The sequence below is a fragment of the Pantherophis guttatus genome, chromosome 6 (assembly GCF_059756535.1).
Source record: "Pantherophis guttatus breed Tessera chromosome 6, ASM5975653v1, whole genome shotgun sequence".
In the NCBI taxonomy this organism is placed as follows: domain Eukaryota; kingdom Metazoa; phylum Chordata; class Lepidosauria; order Squamata; family Colubridae; genus Pantherophis; species Pantherophis guttatus.
Genome location: NC_142068.1, coordinates 96,178,739 through 96,198,184, shown reverse-complemented (window position 1 = coordinate 96,198,184; position 19,446 = coordinate 96,178,739).

Sequence of the window (19,446 nt, the reverse complement as noted above, 5' to 3'; positions counted from 1 at the left end):
GAGGAATATTATTTTTCTCTTTAAAAAACCTACAAAGCACTGTCCTCACCCAGTTATACCATATGTAGTACTTATTTTTCCAACTATGTGCAACAAGGAAGAGCTATTGTGAGTCACTAAATAATCCACATTCTGCTCTGAACCTTGACACTTACTCAGAGGATAGTTATCTTTCTCCATTTCCCCTTAACTATAGTTCTTGAATTCTTTTTTTTTATTGAAAAAGTTTTACAAACATCAATTTCCATTCCCATCCCTCCCTAACCCTCCCAAACCCTCCCTCCCCATGACTTCCCCAAGGTGAAATCCATCCACATTATATTATATCATACTTTACCACCCTTCTATTGTCCCCCCTGTGCACTATACAATTCTGCTTAGCAGTAAACTATTTTGCCCCCTATAAACTATACATTTCTAAACAACATTTGGCTAAAAGCTATTTGATACTTCCTAGTTTGATATTTATTCTGCACATAATCTATCCATTTCTTCCACTCCCATACATAAGTCTCTTGAGTCCGGTGTTCTTGAATTCTTTATTGGCCAAGTGTGATTGGACGCACAAGGAATTTGTCTCCGGTGCATAGCTCTCAGTGTACATACCAACAACAATGTGATAGGTCATAGATCCTAAATCATAAGATACAATCATAAGATACAAACAACAAGTGATAAACCATAAGATACCAATAGAAGAAGGTAATAGGAAAGATGAGAAGGTGAAAAAGATGAGAAAATGAGAAGGATAATAGCAATGGGTAAATATCTTCAGGCATAAGACAGTGCTGTGGGAATTAGGTGTTCAGCAGAGTGATGGTACTAGGGAAGGAACTATCTTTGTATCCAGTTGTTTTGGCATGCAATGCCCTATAGTGACATCCTGAGGGGAGAAATTGAAACAGTTTAGAAAACTGGACTAGACTAGACTAGACTAGACTAGACTAGACTAGACCAGACCAGACCAGACCAGACCAGAACAGAACAGAACAGAACAGAACAGAACAGAACAGAACAGAACAACAGAGTTGGAAGGGACCTTGGAAGTCTTCTAGTTCAACCCCCTGCTTAGGTAGGAAACTGTATACCAGTGATGGTTAACCTTTTCAGGACCAAGTGCCCAAAGCACACACCCAAAACTCCAAAATGCAATGCGTGTGCAGCCCCCGCATATGCGTCCCACCCCCAGCACATGTGTGTGCCCCCATGCATGCACCCTGTGCCCCCACGCATGCACACATGGTGCCCAACACACACCCACGCCCACTGCACATGTGCATATGGGCCCCCGCACACGCCCCACCCCTGCGCATGTGCGGCAGAGACCCAAACACCAGCTGGCCGATGGGAGGCGCACTTGCATGCATGGCAGAGCTGAACTGAGCTGAACAGTGCCATCAGAGACGCCGCTGAGTCCCTATACCATTTCAGACAAATGGTTATCCAATTGCTTCTTAAAAACTTCCAGTGCTGGAGCATTTACAACTTCTGGAGGCAAGTCATTGCACTGATTAATTGTTCTAACTGCCAGGAAATTTCTCCTTAGTTCTAAGTTGCTTCTCTCCTTCATTAGTTTCCACCCATTGCTTCTTGCCCTGCCCTCAGGTGTTTTGGAGAATAGTTTGACTTCTTCTTCTTTGTGGCAGCCCCTGAGATATTGGAACACTGCTATCATGTGTCCTGTGGTCCTTCTTTTCATTAAACTAGCCATGCCCAGTTCCAGCAACTGTTCTTCATATGTTTTAGCCTCCAGTCCCCTAACCCTCTTTGTTGCTCTTCTCTGCACTCTTTCTAGAGTCTCAACATCTTTTTTACATCATGGCAACCAAAACTGGATGCAGTATTCCAAGTGTGGCCTTACCAAGGCATTATAAAGTGGTATTAACACTTCACGTGATCTTGATTCTATCCCTCTGTTTATGCAGCCTAGAACTGTGTCGACTTTTTTGGCAGCTGCTGCACACTGCTGGCTCATATTTAAATGGTTGTCCACTAGGACTCCAGGATCCCTCTCACAGTTAGAACTATTGAGTGAGGTACTACATATATTGTACCTGTGCATTTTGTTTTTGTTGCCTAAATGTAGAACCTTATTTTTTTCACCATTGAATTTCATTTTGTTAGATAACGCCCAATGTTCAAGTCTGTCAAGATCCTTCTGTATCTTAAGCCTTTATCTTCTGGAGTGTTGGCTATTCCTGCCAGCTAGGTATCATCTGCAAATTTGATGAGTTCACCATCTATCCCCTCATACCCCTCAAAGTGGTGCCAGATTCTATTATTTCATTGAGAGATTGTGACTGAATGTGCACCTGGAGAAGGAGTGGAGAGGAATCTTGGCAGGGGCACTTCCCAGAGAGATGTCAGAACATTCCAGAGAGTGGCCCAAAATAAGAGACAGCACAGTCCTGAACTAAGATGGGGGAGGGAGGAAAAGGTTCAAGGTAGCTACACCCTAGAAATTCTCAGGTTACATCTATTAGGTTAGAAGGCTATCGCTTTACTCTGGCAAGATTCTAGTAGGTGTAAGCAAATACAGGGTTGGACTTGATTGGAATTCACTGTGTCATCTTTGGACTTGAACCGACAGAGATGTCCTTCCAATGAATTCATGAAAAGATCTGCAGGTTTAGTAGCAGAATGGGTTTTTATGTAGCATATGGGTTTAATCAGAGGCAGAAGTATATGAACAACTCTTAACCAGTTGGTTCCTGGAAGGTCCATTGCCTTTTTGTTGAATCCACTTTCTAAACAATCGCAAATTTTAAGTAAAAAATTAGAGATTATTTTAACCTGAAGATAAGCCATCAGCATAGTGAATATGCTGCACAAACAGCCAATGCATATGAGCTATAAAATCATCTCCTTTCTCATTTTGATGGGTTAGTTCCTGGACATTAGGAACTTCATAAGCTACAGGTAGCATGGAACAGTAGAGTAGAAATTCTTGGTGCCTTCCAATAAAACTGATGTTACCTTCTTAGTTGATGGAAGTCAACTATTGAAGACAGTCCATCCTGAATATAGAATCTTTCTGTCCATGTAGATGGAGTGTATTGGGAAAAAATGCATTTTTAATGTTCTGGGATGATGATGGACATGCACACACCATCTCCTCTCACTAAGAACTTTGTGAGAAATTTATGTGGAAATAGTAGAAGATACAGTAGTAGTATAGTTAAAAAGTTAAGTTAACTAACCTTAATTATTATCTCATAAATTCCTCAGGATTTTATTCACTGTTTGCTTCAGAGCCCATTTTCTTTTATCTCTGCATTTTCGGCTTGAATTAAACTCCAACACACATCAGTCTCTGTTGCTGTAAGAGGTTAAGAGAGGGCACAGGAGATAAAGATATTATAATGCATCGCTCAGGCCAGGCAGAACCTGATTTTTTTTTTCAATCAAAAGCCACGTTTACATTTTCAGAAGAAAAGCAATGTACAAAAGCAAATGAATTATTTTTTTCCCCCCTTTAGGAAGGCAGCCGAATATGAATTACAAATTAAGAGGTGCATTTGTACAGGCAAACAATGTATTGTTGTTGTTTTCTTTTTGTCCTCCATATAATATTGATAAGTGTTTACATTCCCTGGTGAACATATTTCTCAGAAAGTTGAATATATTGTGTATCCCGAAGTCCCCTGATTGCTCTGTAAATATACAGCAAATAACCTAATTACAAAATATTAAAGTATTGTAGCAGAAGCGTACTGCTGGAACATTTTTATGAGATAACTTTTCCACAAGTAAGAAAAACAAGTTATCTGCTCTTGTTGGCATGAAAGCCATCAATTTATTCAGTTTCCATGACTCGAGATCCCTGCAATGTTAAACTGTTTTCCACAAACAAATAAAACAACAAACTGAGCAACAGATATAGCTTTATTTCCATTTAAGTGGACAATCCAATTAAGTAGCTAGTAGCATCTTTATTAATTTAATTAAGTAGCTAGTCGCATCTTTATTAATTTAATTAAGTAGCTAGTAGCATCAAAGGGACACAGTGGCGCAGTGACTAAGACACTGAGCTTGTCGATAGAAAGGTTGGCAGTTCAGCGGTTCGAATCCCTAGTGCCACGTAATGGGGTGAGCTCCCGTTACTTGTCCCATCTATGATGATTCATGAAGCAACTTCAGATCAGTGCATTGTTCAAATCATTGATGAAAGGAAATCCATTCCCTCTCCTTCTTTTGGGTCTGTTTATTTAGATTCATATATTGAATGAGGGACATGGTGGCTCAGTGGCTAGGACGCTGAACTTGTTGGTTGAAAGGTCGGCAGTTTAGTGGTTCAAATCCCTAGTGCTGCGTAATGGGGGTGAGCTCCCATTACCTGTCCCAGCTTCTGCCAACCTAGCAGTTCGAAAGCACATAAAAAATGCAAGTAGAAAAATAGGGACCACCTTTGGTGGGAAGGTAACAGTGTTTCGTGAGCCTTTGGTATTTAGTCATAAATTTGGTATTTTGGTATTTAGTCATGACAGCCACGTGACCACAGAGAGTCTTTGGACTCTTCGGCTTTGAAATGGAGATGAGCACCGCCCCCTAGAGTCAGGAACGACTAGCACATATGTGCGAGGGGAACCTTAACCCTTACCTTTTTATATTGAATAGGATGCTGTCAGGAGGATGCAATCTCAGGTCCCAAAGTGATAGGCGTGAATTAAATACTGTAACCTAATACTGTGCTTAAATCTACTGTGTCCTTCAGTTTCTCCAAAGCCTTCTCCACCTTTGTGTTCTCAAAATGTTTCAGAATTTCTTTAGAAATTGTTTTCATGGTGTTTTTAGGGCTACCCTATTATTGCAAAGTGGGCAAAGTTATCTCTGTTTCTCAGGTTGCCCCCCTCATGGGAGCAGAAAATCCCCAAATTGCTGTAGATTTTTGGAGAGGCTGCTAAACCATAAAACATTGAGACACTTTCTTTTGACCATCATGTAACTAATTTATTTTACCGTGTTTCCACTTATTTTCTTCTCAATCAGAAATGTTATGAAAACAATTTTTACTTTGCCATATTAAATAAGAATTGGGGAAGGAAGGAAGGAAGGAAGGAAGGAAGGAAGGAAGGAGAGGGAGAAAAAGAAAGAAAAAAGAAAGGGAGAGAGGGAGGGAGAAGGAGGGAGGGAGGGAGGGAGGGAGGAAGGAAAGAAGGAAGGAAGGAAGGAAGGAAGGAAGGAAGGAAGGAAGGAAGGATCTTTTTGGCACATGATTAGAAAAGATTTTTTAAAATATAGGAAAATGCTGAAAAGTTGCACTGTCAATAACTGTGAGAATCAGTAAATAAAAGAGAAAATATCCCTTGATAAATCATATACCTTCATTATATCTGGCACTTGGGGGATTAGGGGTCATATCATTGTTCATTTCTTTTCTCGAGTTATTTTAACTGGTCATTTGAGTTGCAGCAAATAAATAGTGGCTGTTTACAAATGTCTAGGGGTACTTAGGATGTATGAAGGGTGAGGAACTCTTCCTTTTTTCTTCTTGGCATTTGTTTCTCACATCCAAGATCTGATGCCAACCTACCTGGGAGTGAAGCTCAGTTCAAGAGGGCTTCTGTCTGAATAGACTTTGAATCCTGGATGGGTGATTCAGGTGAATAAAGACAGTCACAATGCATAATTAAAACAGCTGGAAATAAGTGCACACCGTGAAGGGTATTTGTTGATTAAACGACCTTTACTTAACTAATGCTGCCCTTTGCATTGGGCTTATAAACATTTATTCAAAAGCTCCGTGCTGAAATTAGCACTGCATTGAAATTAGAAATGCGCGGCTGGATGTACCTCATAAAGATTCTAAGAATAGTGTCTCATTCCATCTCCTTTTAATTAATGGGAAAGCATGTAACCCATTTTATAAACAAACAAAATTACTTTGCACAATCAGATCCATATGTCAGCCTTGTGCTCAGATAAGTAGATTTACTGTAGAAAGGATAATGAAGCCGTTACAGAAGAATTCCACCAACTGCTGTATATGACATTGATTGAGTGAGTGAGTGAGAGAGAGAGTGCAATCAAGTTGTCTTGGACTCCCAGTGACCACAAATAAATGTATGTATGTATGTATGTATGTATGTATGTATGTATGTATGTATGTATGTATTGTTTTTCTATCGAGACAACTGGTCTACCCCAGCATGTGTGAGGTAGCATACTGCATCCCTTTCGCCTTTCAGCTCCAATCCAGGAGCCCTCAAGCAGTCGCATTCACGACAAACCATTTTATACCAAATTTATATTTCGCTGATAAAGAGGTTAATACAACTGCCTAACATGCAGGCAGCCCAAGTTTGAATCCAAGTAAGGATATGACTAGCTGATGAGAGCTAAATAGCTTGAAATAGATCTATCCTAGTCTCCCTTTATTTCTTTATCAGCGAAATATAAAATGTATGTATGTATGTATGTATGTATGTATGTATGTATGTATGTCCCATGACTATGTATCCCTAACCTGATCTTTCAGGTCTTCCAGAAGTGCACTCATTAACATTGTCATTGAGTCAATCCACATTGCTACTAGTCATCCTTTTCTCCTTTTCTTCTCCTAGGTCTTTGCATGGTGTGTCTGAAGAAGGATAGTTTGAGCAGAGCCATTTGTGTCTTGAGTGAAACCTCCGGGTTGATCCATCCGTTTATTTTCTTGGTTGTCCCTGAGGTTCTCAAGAGATTTCTCCAACACCATAGTTCAAAATCATTACTATTCTTCCTATCCTCGTTCTACAGAGTCCAAATATAAGGTCCTGCCTCTCCCTCCTGTTCAAGAAAGCATGGGCTCTCAAAACTTTAGCATTTCAAAAGGAACCTTTTATTGAAAGGGAGTGATTGCAAGACAATGCAAAGCAGGGTCTGAGTTCCCTCCAGGCAATTTCGTTAGGATAAAGTGGTTAGAAATCCCTCCTCTCAGTTTGATGTTGAATGAGCCAATCCACAAGTGCGAAGATGTTGTGGAAACGGTCGTCCTGAGAAAGAGATAAGGAGTCATTCCCATGCATTTCTTCTGTGAGGCTTCCAAACCAGAGGTGGGTTTCAGCAGGTTCTGACCAGTTCTGGAGAACTGATAGTGGAAATTTTGAGTAGTTCGGAGAACCAGTAAATGCCAGCACTGACTGCCCCTGCCCCCATCTATTCTCTGCTTCCCGAGTCCCAGCTGATTGGGAGGAAATGGGGATTTTGCAGAAACCTTCCCCTGGAATGGGGTGGGAAGGGAGATTTTACAGTATCCTTCCCCTGCCACACCCACCAAGCCATGCCACACCCACAGAACCAATAGTAAAAATTTTTGAAACCCACCACTGTTCCAAACTGAAAGAGAACAGATGGCCCTCCCCCCCCCTTGTACATTCCCCAAGGTAAATCCAAGCACAGGACAGAACAGGTGACAGGGTAAAAGTTAAACTAGGGAATTATAGGATACGTAAAAAAACAGGATGAGAGCAATAAGTGAGTAAAAGGATCCGGGGTCCCCTCCCCACTTGAATGGCAGTATCACGATAGGGATCTGTCACCAACTTTCACTTCCATAGTGTGTCACGGGGAATACTATGTCTTGCACGATTCTGGTCTTTGTAGATATAGACAATCATGTCATTTGAATCCATGGCTATGCTACTAAATACAAATCTGTGGCATATTTTTTGATTTCTTATTTCTTTACCATTACTGGTTGATTCTAAAAGACCAGAGCTATCCACTACTTTGATGTCTTCATTGCCAATGCCAAAGCTGGTTATTATTGGTCTTCTTTATATGTAATGTTGTCCCATTTTTTTCACTATGCCTCTTGATTTTTATTACCAGAGCTTGCAGATCCATTGCATTTTTGGCTATTGAAATAATGTCATCAATATAAAGAAAATTATTGGTATTTCCCCCCCCCCCCCAGTTTTAAAACCATTTTCGTCTTCTTCCAATCCAGCATCCTTTAATACAGTATATATTCAGCGTATAGGTTGAAGAGGGAGAGCATACAATTTTGTCACTTTCCTTTACTAACCTAAATCCACTTTATTTTACATGTTCTGTTCCTGCTGTGGCTTCCTGATCTGTATATAATTTTTTCATGAAGACAATGAGATGTTCTGATAGGGATAAAGCTGTGGCTGGAGAACGTTCAACAATGGAGTAGGAAGTTTTGTAGCCCACATTTTTTTACATCTTTCTGGCAATCCTAACTTTTACCTTTCTAGATGGTAACCAGGAATATTCTGATACAGTGCAGAAGTTTCATTTTTCATGATTCAAGACTCATTTTTTGCTTTAGTTAGAGGTCTCTTTTTCTCAGAAAAAAAATCTGTTTCTTTTTTATTATTATTATTATTATTATTCTGGTTCATCACAGAGTCAGCCCGATGTTCAGACTGGATTTCACATATTTGTCTACCTATCGTCGGAGTGTCAAACTCAAGACCCATGGGCTGGATCTGGCCCATGGGGTGCTTAGACCTGGCCTGCAGAGCTGCCTGTGGTACCTCTGCCAGCAAAAATGGAGCTCAGGAGGCCTTCCTGGGCTCCCTTTTCACTGGCAGAGCACTGCAGGAGGCTGTCGTAGCCAAAAATGGAGCCCTGGTGGGCTGCGCATGCCCCTCGCGAGCTCTGCTTTTGCTGGCAGAGTGCTAGCAAAACAAACTACTAGCAAAAGAGTCATTTGATCACATGAGTGATGTTGAGCTGGCCACGCCCACTCTGGCCACACCCATCCCGCCCCTCCAAGGTTAAACACAACCCTGATGCGGCTCTCATTGAAATTGAGTTTGACACCTGTGCCCTTTTGAATCCTTCCTGAAGACCTGGGATAGGCAGGGCTGAATGTTTAATGGTGTTACAGATATCTTTGCAGGATGTAAACTGCTCCAAGTAAAGCTGCCTTTTGCAATTGACTGATGGTGGTTTGTCAATGCCAATGGTGTTCAAGTGCTCCAGTTGTTTTGAGATTGCACACAGGGCACCAATTATTATTGGTATTATCTTTGCTTTCTTTTGCCACAATCGTTGTTTCTGTTTGCAGGTCTTTGTATTTTGTTATCGTCTCCAGTTCTTTCTCTTCTCTTCTGCTGTCTCCAGACTCTACCGCATCCAGATTTTTTGTCTTTCTTTTCAACAATTGTTAAATCTGCTGTGTTATATGACAGGTGTCTGTCTGTTTGAATTCTAAAGCCATTATTATTATTTAAGATTTAATCTTCAATTCGATTCACAGTCTGGGACTGGTAAAAATGTAACAGTTCAAGTCCTAACCAAGGGACCTTGGATATTAAAGTAGCATCTGAGTAAACAGGCAGTTCCAAGTAGGGTGGTCTTTTGCAAAATCAGGACATTCAAGTCTAATAAATTCAAATTTTCCATTTATCTAGGCAGCCCTTTGGGTATTGCTCCAAGAGCAACTATTACTATAGGTACAACCATTGATTTCTTCCTCCATAATCACTCAGCTTCAATTTGCAGATCGTTATTTTTTCCAGCGGTTTCTCTTCAATTCGTGCATCACCTGGTATTGCAATATCAATTAACCAGATTTTTTTTTTATTTTCCACAATAGTGATGTCAGGCATTTTGTGGGCCAGATGTCTGTCTGTTTGGATCTGAAAGTCCCACAGGATCTTGACTTGCTCATTTTCAAGAACTTTGTCAATTTGGTGTTTCGAGTAATTTTTGCTACATTCAAACCCACACTTCTGGCAAAACTTCCAATATATGATTTTGGCATCTCAATTATGATGTTGTAGGTAATCAGTCTGTGAGATTTTGCTGCAGCCACTGATAAGCTGATCCACTGTTTCATCTTTCTCATTGCATAAGCGACATTTGCTGTGTTACTGACATGTTAATTTTTTGCTTTCATGGAATTGGTCTGCAGGGCTTGTTCTTGGGCAGTCAAAATGAAGCCTTCAGTTTCTTTCTTCAGCTCCCCCGATTTCAACCAGCTCCATGTTAGCTTTGTAGCTGCCTTTCCTCCAATGTCCTTCAGGTATTGACTGTGCATAGGCTTTCTTTGTTTCAGTTCGAAACATGGTGCTCAATTGTTTCCTTTCTGCTTTCCATTTGTTGTTTTTAAAAATTACTATTATTGTTGTTGTTGTTTTCAAGATTGTATTTAGGCTTCAGATACCTGATAGCTGTGCTTTAACCACTGACTAGATTTCAGTAAGCAGCTGAATGCAATCAATGCCTTGAGTTTTTTGAAGAGTATATTGTGGACTCTGACATTTCAACGAGATTAAAAAGATTATAGACGGCTTTGTATGACTTCTCAATTGTTTACTGGAGCATTGGAAGTGATTCACTCTCTGCTGAATTATACCGAGCATCAGCCTTAAGTAAAACTTCATTGTGTGAATTGGCTGAATGTGCCAACTTGCCAGAATTCTACATGAGTTTTTTTTTAAAAAAAGGCCTTGCATCTTATCGGTGGAATGGTCCTCATCCGACAGATGGAGAGCTGCAGGGAAATGAGAAGATAATCGTTTGCTGCCTGATGGGCCACTGGTGATTGTTGATTAGGCGAGCACTGAAATAAATGCACATTGTTGAACATCTCTGGGATAGCCAGAAATCAAATGAAGCTATTAGCTCAATTGAGCATCGCACAGAAAGTGGTGAATATTCCCTGGGTATATCTTGCATGTCAACACAATTGAGAAGCAGAGAGATATTCTAAAAGAAGCAACATCTTGGATAATTATGGAGGGAATTATAAATATCAGTAGAAATGAAAATGCAAGAGAGGGGGTTAATAATCTTCTAATGTGCTAATATACTGCATTCGTATCTTTCTGTTTAAATTTGCAATATTTCCTTCTGGAACCTCCTGATCATTAGATCATTGTTTTTATATGGTTTTCTTGTCTTCCCTTAAATTGTACCTCGGGCCAGAGAAGAGTACCAGATTAGCAACTGAGGAAGTATTGTAATACTTCATTCATTCAGAGAGAATGGACATCAAGATGAAGACTTGTTCAACCAATCTGTGAATCTGCTCCCATTGGATAGTAAAATGTTTTCTAGAGATCAAAGGATACTATCATGGAATATATAGGAACCTTGGAGATCATCTATTTCAGGGATCTCCAACCTTGGCCACTTGAAGACTTGTGGACTTCAACTCCCAGAATTCCTCAGCCAGCTTTGCTTTGCTTTGACAGATGACCAACCAATTCCTTCAATGAAGGAGAATCTACAAGGCAACCCAGCTCTTACATTAGGAAATTGACCCTGAAGCTCATCTGAAGTCGCATTCTTTGCAGTCCCTTAATCTATCTCCAAAGCCTACCACTTCTTTTATGCTTGATCATTTGAATTGTGTATCAAATCTTAGAATTTAAATCAATCCCAAGTTTGATTTAGTGATCCATCTGCTGGTATGTCAGACTCAGCTACTACCAGAAATGTGTATCAATAATTATTTATCTTTGGCCAATGACAAAGCCAAAAAGATGGCTTTATTTGGGCAGTCCAAAGTTTAAACTAGACACAGAAGAAGAATTTAAACTGATACCTTCAGTTAACACTGTTCCCTCATACTTTTCCAAAAAAACCCACTTTCTGATGGCATTGGTCTTCGTATTCAGCTAAGAATAAAATAACAAATATGGATAGATTGATATTCATATTTGCTATGGATTTGATCCATCAGAAGCCACTGAGATTTCTTCTGTGAGCTGTGCTACTAGATCTGCTCTGGTGTCCATCAGCACTGTAATTTTTCTTAACAAACAAAACTTCTTGTCAGAGTTCCAAGTAACATCCCCAACAATCGTCTAAGCGCACTTCCACATGAGGGTTCTGTACTAGTTTCAAATATCTCTAAAGCTCTGGATTCCTATAAGTCCAGCAGGTTGGAGAGTGATTTAGTTGAAATCACAAAGCTGGAGATTCATTCATTCATTCATTCATTCATTCATTCATTCATTCATTCATTCATTCATTCATTCATTGATTCATTCATTCATTCATTCATTCATCTGTAGCTTCATTTTTGCATTGGAAGACTCTTCCTTTCTAGTTCTTATGTATCAGGTTCCTACGTGTCAAGTCCTCTAGGGGAAATGGTAGATTGGTATACAGCAGGGGTGTCAAACTCAAGGCCTGGGGGCTGGATCTGGCCCTGGGGGGTGCTTAGATCTGGCCCGTGGAGCCACCCTGGAAACAGTGAAGGACTAGCCTGCGATGCCTCTGCCAGCAAAAATGGAGCTCGGGAGGGCTGCATGTGGCCTTCCCACGCTCTGTTTTTGCTGGCAAAAGTTGCAGGAGGCTGTTGCAGCCCGAAAACAGAGCTCAGGAGCTCATTTCTTCTGGCAGATCGCTCGGGCCATCACAGGTGCCCCTGGCATGAGTGATATCAAGCTGGCCACGCCAATCCTGGCCATGCCCACCTTGGCCCCCCAAGGTCAAACACAATCCTGATGCGGCCCTCAGTGAAATTGAGTTTGACACCCTGGTATTCAGTATCCCCTTATTTTGCTCAGGTATAATAAGGAAGGGTAAAATTTACATAGGTTTTGTCAATTTCCCATTTCACAATACTTGCAAGCATGCAAATCTCTTGGCTACTGTTTTCTCATTCCCCCCCCTTCTTTTTTACATAAACTTGGGGTAATGACCTAGAGGTTTGGGGAAAAGCAGTGATCTTTAGATTAGACCTCCTTCTTAAATTCCATTTTATTTATGCTGATAATCTGGTTGGTAATCTGGCTGCTGATTTCTAGGTTCAGCAAATGGTTTCACCTTTTGCGTACCAAAAATGGAACCATATTTTGAAGTAAATGAATGGGACTGTATTAATGCTTCAGCTGAAAAGCAGATGTCCATGTAAGCTCCTATAGCTTAGCCACATGCAACAGAACTTCTCCCTTCTGTTCTAGGGAAAATGATGCTAACTATTAAAAAACGAAGAGGAAAGAAAGGAAAAGTAAATTGTGCATAAGGAGGTTGGTCAGCAATCCACCAGACTTCATGAAGCTGAGCTCCTATTTATATTTCTACTTTGAGTCACACAGCCCTAATGCAAGACTGCACAATTCATAATAGCAGGAAATAAATTAAAACAATCCAGCTCTGACTAGGCAGCTGATCTCCCCATTTAATTTAATGAGTTCAGGGTCACAGGAAGGGCCATCAAGGAGGCCTTGGCTCTGTTTGCCAACAGTAATAAATAGCAAGGAGAGAGATAGTTATCCAATCACTCTTGGTAAAGGCTAATGCAGCAAGAGACTACCATTTATTCTCAACAGCTTCACAAACAAGTGGCAATCCCACTGTTGCATAGATAGATCATAGCCCCATAGCCACATGGCTAGAGATAGATAGATAATAGATGGTAGATAGCTAGATGATAGATGATAGATAAATAGATAGATAGATGGATAGATGATAGATAGATGAAAGATAGCTAGATGATAGATAAATAGATGGATAGATGAGAGAGAGAGAGAGAGAGAGAGAGGCAGGCAGACAGATAGAGAGATAGAGATAGAGACAGACAGACAGACAGACAGACATGAAGGCTATCAAGAAATCATGTCTCTAGGGTAATAAAAGATTCTATGGACTTTAGGAACTTACTTAAAAATGGAAAAAATGTCAAAAGTTTTTTTTTTTTGTATTAAACTTTCTGCATTGCTTCAACATACTTTCTCATAAAGTTCTTTGCCAGAAGTTACCATGATCTACTTCCTCCTTGCTATGTCTATCTTAAAAGGATTGCAGGGTAGAGTTTTCAAAAATTAATTGTGAAATCCTACCCGTAGGTTTAATATCCTTCCAAAGATCTAACATTCAGGATACTTTTACCCCATCAGAGCCCAAAATGATGTAACTACAAGAAACCTGATGCTTAGCCATGAATCTTTAATGGAGCTGAATCAATTCAAATATAATATTGTTGCCTTCAAATCTTACATCTCCTATTCAGATTGAATCTTGCCACTTCTAATTTTTGAATCCAAATCAGATCTTGGCTAGCTCCCACATCTTTTCGTAGGTTAAATGTATGAGCAGGACAATAGGAATGCAAATATTGCAAGCAGCAAAGCTGGACTCAATTCAATAATCTGTAAACTTGTACGCATATATTATTACTCATAGCTGCATTCCGTTACATTCTGGTAATCAGGTGAAACAGAGATGGATTTAGCAGTGCATGTAATGAGTGGGTCATTTTGCTGGCATAATTCACTCAGTATAGATTTATGCATAACTACTTTCTTTGGTGTCTGACAGATTTGTGGAATAAATTCATTTTAAATAGCTTTGGGAATGGGGTGAATGTGGAAAACATCATGGCTGTTTCCCCATTTTGTCAGGGGATATAAAATCCTCATGTTCGTGGGACAGGCAGCTAAATTCTCCCACATTTAGGACCCTTTTGTGGCTCAGGAAAAGGATGGGAACAAAATCTTCATCTTACGTCCTTTCCTACCTCTCTTTTGCCCATTCCATTTGTCAATGTAAATTCTGCTCAGGACATTTTATTGGTTTCACTTGCCAATTAAAACGACATCTGTCATCATTTTCATTTTCATTTTGCATAATTCAATATAAACAAATTTTAGACATACTACCATGTTTTCCCGAAAATAAGCCCTCTCTGAAAAAGAGCCCTCCCCTGAAAATATTTAAACGCATGGACAGCCGGTCCTCGCCATTTCCTCTGGTTAGGGTTAGGGAGACAGAGCTGGAAATCAGGTAAGACAGCAAGAGGAGCCCCGTCTTGCTCCATGTGCCCCAATATATATATATATATATATATATATATATTTAATTTGATTTATATGCTGCCCTTCTCCAGAGACTCAGGGCGGCTTACAATGCGTTAAGCAATAGCCTTCATACTTTTGTATATTTATACAAAGTCAGCTTATTGCCCCCACAATCTGGGTCCTCATTTTATCTACCTTAGAAAGGATGGAAGGCTGAGTCAACCTTGAGCCTGCTGAGATTCGAACTTATAGTAATTGCAGACAGCTGGTGTTAATCACAATGTTTTAGTCTGCTGAGCCACCAGGCCCATGATAATAAGACCTCCCTGAAAATAAGGCCAAGCACTTATTTTGGGGTTCAAAAAAACAGGAACTCTATCAGCTTCTTATGCCTCTATTTTCAAAGTACTTTAGAACTTTAGAATCAGAATCTTGTTTTCCTGCTTGTTTGTTTGTGAAATTTTTATGCCATCCATCTCACTCTGAAAGAGATTTTGGGCTTTGGGCCAAATCTGGCATGTTGCTCTGTGATGTTGGATATCAATAAATATATTGATATGATAAATCTTTTTGGCTTATTGTAAAAAATATGTCTTTCATTTACTACTCTCTATTGGCTGCAAATTCAGACATGAGATTCACAAAGGACATCACTCTTGTCATGCCCCAGCATATAACTTTTATACACTGTTGTTGCTCTCTAGCCCCATCTAGTGGCTGGAGAGACAAATACCAAGTATATTGTCGAAGCTGACCCCACTGTTTTACTCATCAGCCTGCACTCTCAAACCAAGTGCATGCTGGGAAGCCAGACTCCATTTCCTTTAGCATTTGGAGAAGGCAGGAACACAAGAAGAATCTATCTTAATCTGTGGCACATGGTCATCCAAGGACAAACCCACATCCCACACACAGAGATTAAAGCTGGTGAGGTTTAAATTGCTTGTATTTATTAATTGTTATGTTCAGCAGTAACTCAATAGTGCCTATCTTGTATTTGGTTCTCATCATACGTATCCCTATTTTCCTCCAATTTCACCATATCCTGTTCTTTCAATAAAGCATTCATATCTACGCACATGGTCTGTTTTATTGGAGGATAGGTGGGTTTAGCTGCATGTCAAGCTGCACACAGACTAACCAGTTGTGAGGACAGAACAACTCTGAAGTTTCCATCCTATAGAGAGAAAAGAAAAGGCTGGACTATTGCATCATAAACTATAATTTAGTCTCATGTGCAAATTAACTGTCCTGCCACATAACATTTATAGAATCAAAGTCCACCATCCATTTCACAGAAGCAAGGCAGGACAAACCCAAGAGAAACTCCTCAAGACAAGCATGTTTTTGTTTTGGGAGCTTGACAAACTGGTTCAGCCATTCAGCCCAGTTCAACGCAAGGGAGAGGCACTTGCTAGTCAATTAGATGCCAAATAGGACTTTTGCAAAGGGTAATAACTGCACTCAGCAAGAACAGGGAGGATTTGGGGCATTTTAAGAAGAATTGCAATCATTTTGATGAACCAGCAATTGCCTTCTCTAGAACTGGAGGCTGAGTGAAGACAGGATGCCAATTTCTATGCCTGCTGTTTTGATTGCTTCTGATAACAAAAAGATGGGATGAGGTAGGAGGCAATGAAAAAAAAAACTACTGGTTATAGTTGTTGCTAAATTATTGGATATAATTTGAAAAGTGGAAGGAACACTTGCTGGTTCCATTGGTCAACAATGGGAGCAGCAGATTTTCTGGCCAAAGCATTAAGTCTAAATGGTGCCACGTCAGCTGCCTTATACCCTCACCCCAAATTTATGTTTCTGACATGTGTTACTGGTGTCCCTACTCTGTATAATGGGGTAAGAGTAAGATGCTGGAGGGAAACACTCAATGTCAGCTCTATGATGCTTGCTTGCCATTGGCTGCCATAGGAATGAGGAAAGGAGAATGGCATTTGGGTGGGGGGATGTGATCTGGAGAGAGATGCCCTGTGTGAACTAAAAGGGAGGACTGTTCCCCATGATATACTGTCCAGCTGAATGAAGTTGTTTATACCCAGTCAAGGTCAACTGTCCTGGAATACCAGATGGACGAAATCACCTGAAGATGCGCCCAACATGACACCATATGGGTTGGGGTTTGGACATTCAGCCTGGGTCCTTGGGGGAAGGGATTTGGGGATACTTTCATTCAGAGGTGAAATCCAGCAGGTTCTGACAGGAAATTTTGAGCAGTTTGGAGAACTGGCAAATATCACCTCTGGCTGGCCCCAGGGTGGGGTGGGAATGGAGATTTTAAAGTATCCTTCCCCTGCCACACCCACCAAGCCACACCACGCCCACCAAGCCACGCCCACAGAACCGGTAGTAAAAAATTTGGATTTCACCACTGCTTTCAACATGTAACTTTTGCGCCTTTTGCTTCAGATCTTGCTTTTCTTTCGTTGCTATCATTTCAAACTCAGTAAAAGTACCTCTTCTCTACAAACATGGGGTTTTTTTCCTTTCTTGGGTTTTGAACGGAGGCATGCCTGGCACTCACCTCCTTGAACATCTGATAATGTGCAACTCTTCCAAGGACGTTTGAGCTATCTTTTTGATTGCCTCCATCCACCTTCTCCATTGTCTTCTACTTCTTTCAGCTTCGCCAAGCATAATCATTTTTCCTCCTCTATCACATTCACCCCACGTACCCAAGGTATGAGTTTCTGCTTGCTGATTGTCGCCTCAAGGGACCAGTCACTTTTTATTTGTTACAAGATAGATTAATTGGTTCTATTTGCAGTCCCTGATACTCTTAGCACAAAAAGTGCCTCCAAACCCATCTTTCAAAGGTGTCTATCTTCATTCTCTTGTTCTTTGTCGGGGCTCAGCTTTCATAACCTTCCTTCACTACAAAAGCATCCCTTTAATTGTTCTGATCTTTGTTATTATTAAACTACCCCAATCACCCTTGATCTTCTTTCAGCTGCTTATTCATTCTTCCCTAAGATTGAAGTGTACAGCTATATCAGATGATGCTTGCTTGTTTATTAATGATACTTAATGTGATTGTTATTGGGACTGCAATGCAATCCCAATAACAATCATATTAAGTATCATTATACATATACATACATACATACATACATACATACATACATGCAAGTTTTGGTATATTCAGTTCGAATCCCTAGCGTCGTGTAACAGGGTGAGCTCCCGTTACTTGTCCCAGCTTCTGCCAACCTAGCAGTTCGAAAGCAGGTAAAAAAAAACAAGTAGAAAAATAGCGACCACCTTTGGTGGGAAGGTAACAGCGTTCCATGAGCCTTTGGCATTGAGTCATGCCAGCCACATGACCACGGAGACGTCTTCGGACAGCACTGGCTCTTCGGCTATGAAACAGAGATGAGCACCCCCCCTAGAGTCTGGAATGACTAGCACATATGTGCAAGGGTAATCTTTACCTTTGATACAATTGTTATTGGGACTGCAATGCAGGTTTAGGCTAAGACATTTTAATGAAAACATTTCTAACACCAAAATAACTTGATGTTAATTTAGTGTAGTTTAGACTTAGCCATATAGTTTCTTTAGTATCAGCATTTGATATTCATGACACCTCTGGTTTCTTTGGCGATCAGGCTTGCTCTAGCCTTCAACAAATGCTGTACTTTGATACACTTTATACTTCATAAAAGGGTATATAATCATCCATGATTATTTGCTAGACATATTTGAATGTAAATTGAAAAATGAGTCAACTTCTGGTTGAAAAATACTGTTTTGGATTGGGTTAAACTCTCTACCTTGCTTTTGAGGTTGATTTTCCTTTTCTCTGGCAATTAATCTTGAAGAAAAAAACCCTGCATTAGGCAGCTGGATTCTGAAGGCATCTGCACAGCATCTCATCCTTATGTGTTCTGGGAAGGAAGGAAGGAAGGAAGGAAGGAAGGAAGGAAGGAAGGAAGGAAGGAAGGAAGGAAGGAAGGAAGGAAGGAAGGAGACCTCATTTAGAAGAAGCTACAGATAGTCTTGTCCACAGCAAACTATAATGAGGGCAAATTGATGACCTTGTGGGACAATATCATAATGGAAACTCCACCCATTCATATGTGGAATCCAACATCCGACTAAAGTACATACATCACTTTTGTGTGATAACATTATTGTGTACATTCCATCATTTGCCATCTTGCTGCCACTCACCCCTTAGATGCCAATGGCTAGAAAAGTCTAATTCCAATGGGTGTACTAGGCTAGGGCAGCCAATCAATTTTATTTTAAATCTACAAGTTCAATATTTTAATTGTTTTATGCAATATTGTCTCATAAATTTCTAAGTAGTCAGATGTTACGAAAGGCAGAAAAGAAAATGCTGGGTTGACCATGCCTTCTACTCCTTGGAGTTATCTGTGGCTCACTCCTTCCTCCACCAGAGCCGAGGTGGTGCAGTAGTTAGAGTGCAATACTGCAGGCTACTTCAGCTGACTGCTAGCTGCAGTTCAGCAGATCGAATCTCACCAGGCTCAACATTGACTTAGCCTTCCATCCAGTGGTGAAATCCAAATTTTTTTACTACCGGTTCTGTGGGCATGGCTTGGTGGGTATGGCAGGGGATGGATACTACAAAATCTCCATTTCCACCCCACTCTGGGGGCCAGGCAGAGGTAGTATTTGCTGGTTCTCCGAACTGCTCAAAATTTCCACTCCCGGTTCTCCAGAACCTGTCAGAACCTGTTGGATTTCACCCCTGCTTCCATCC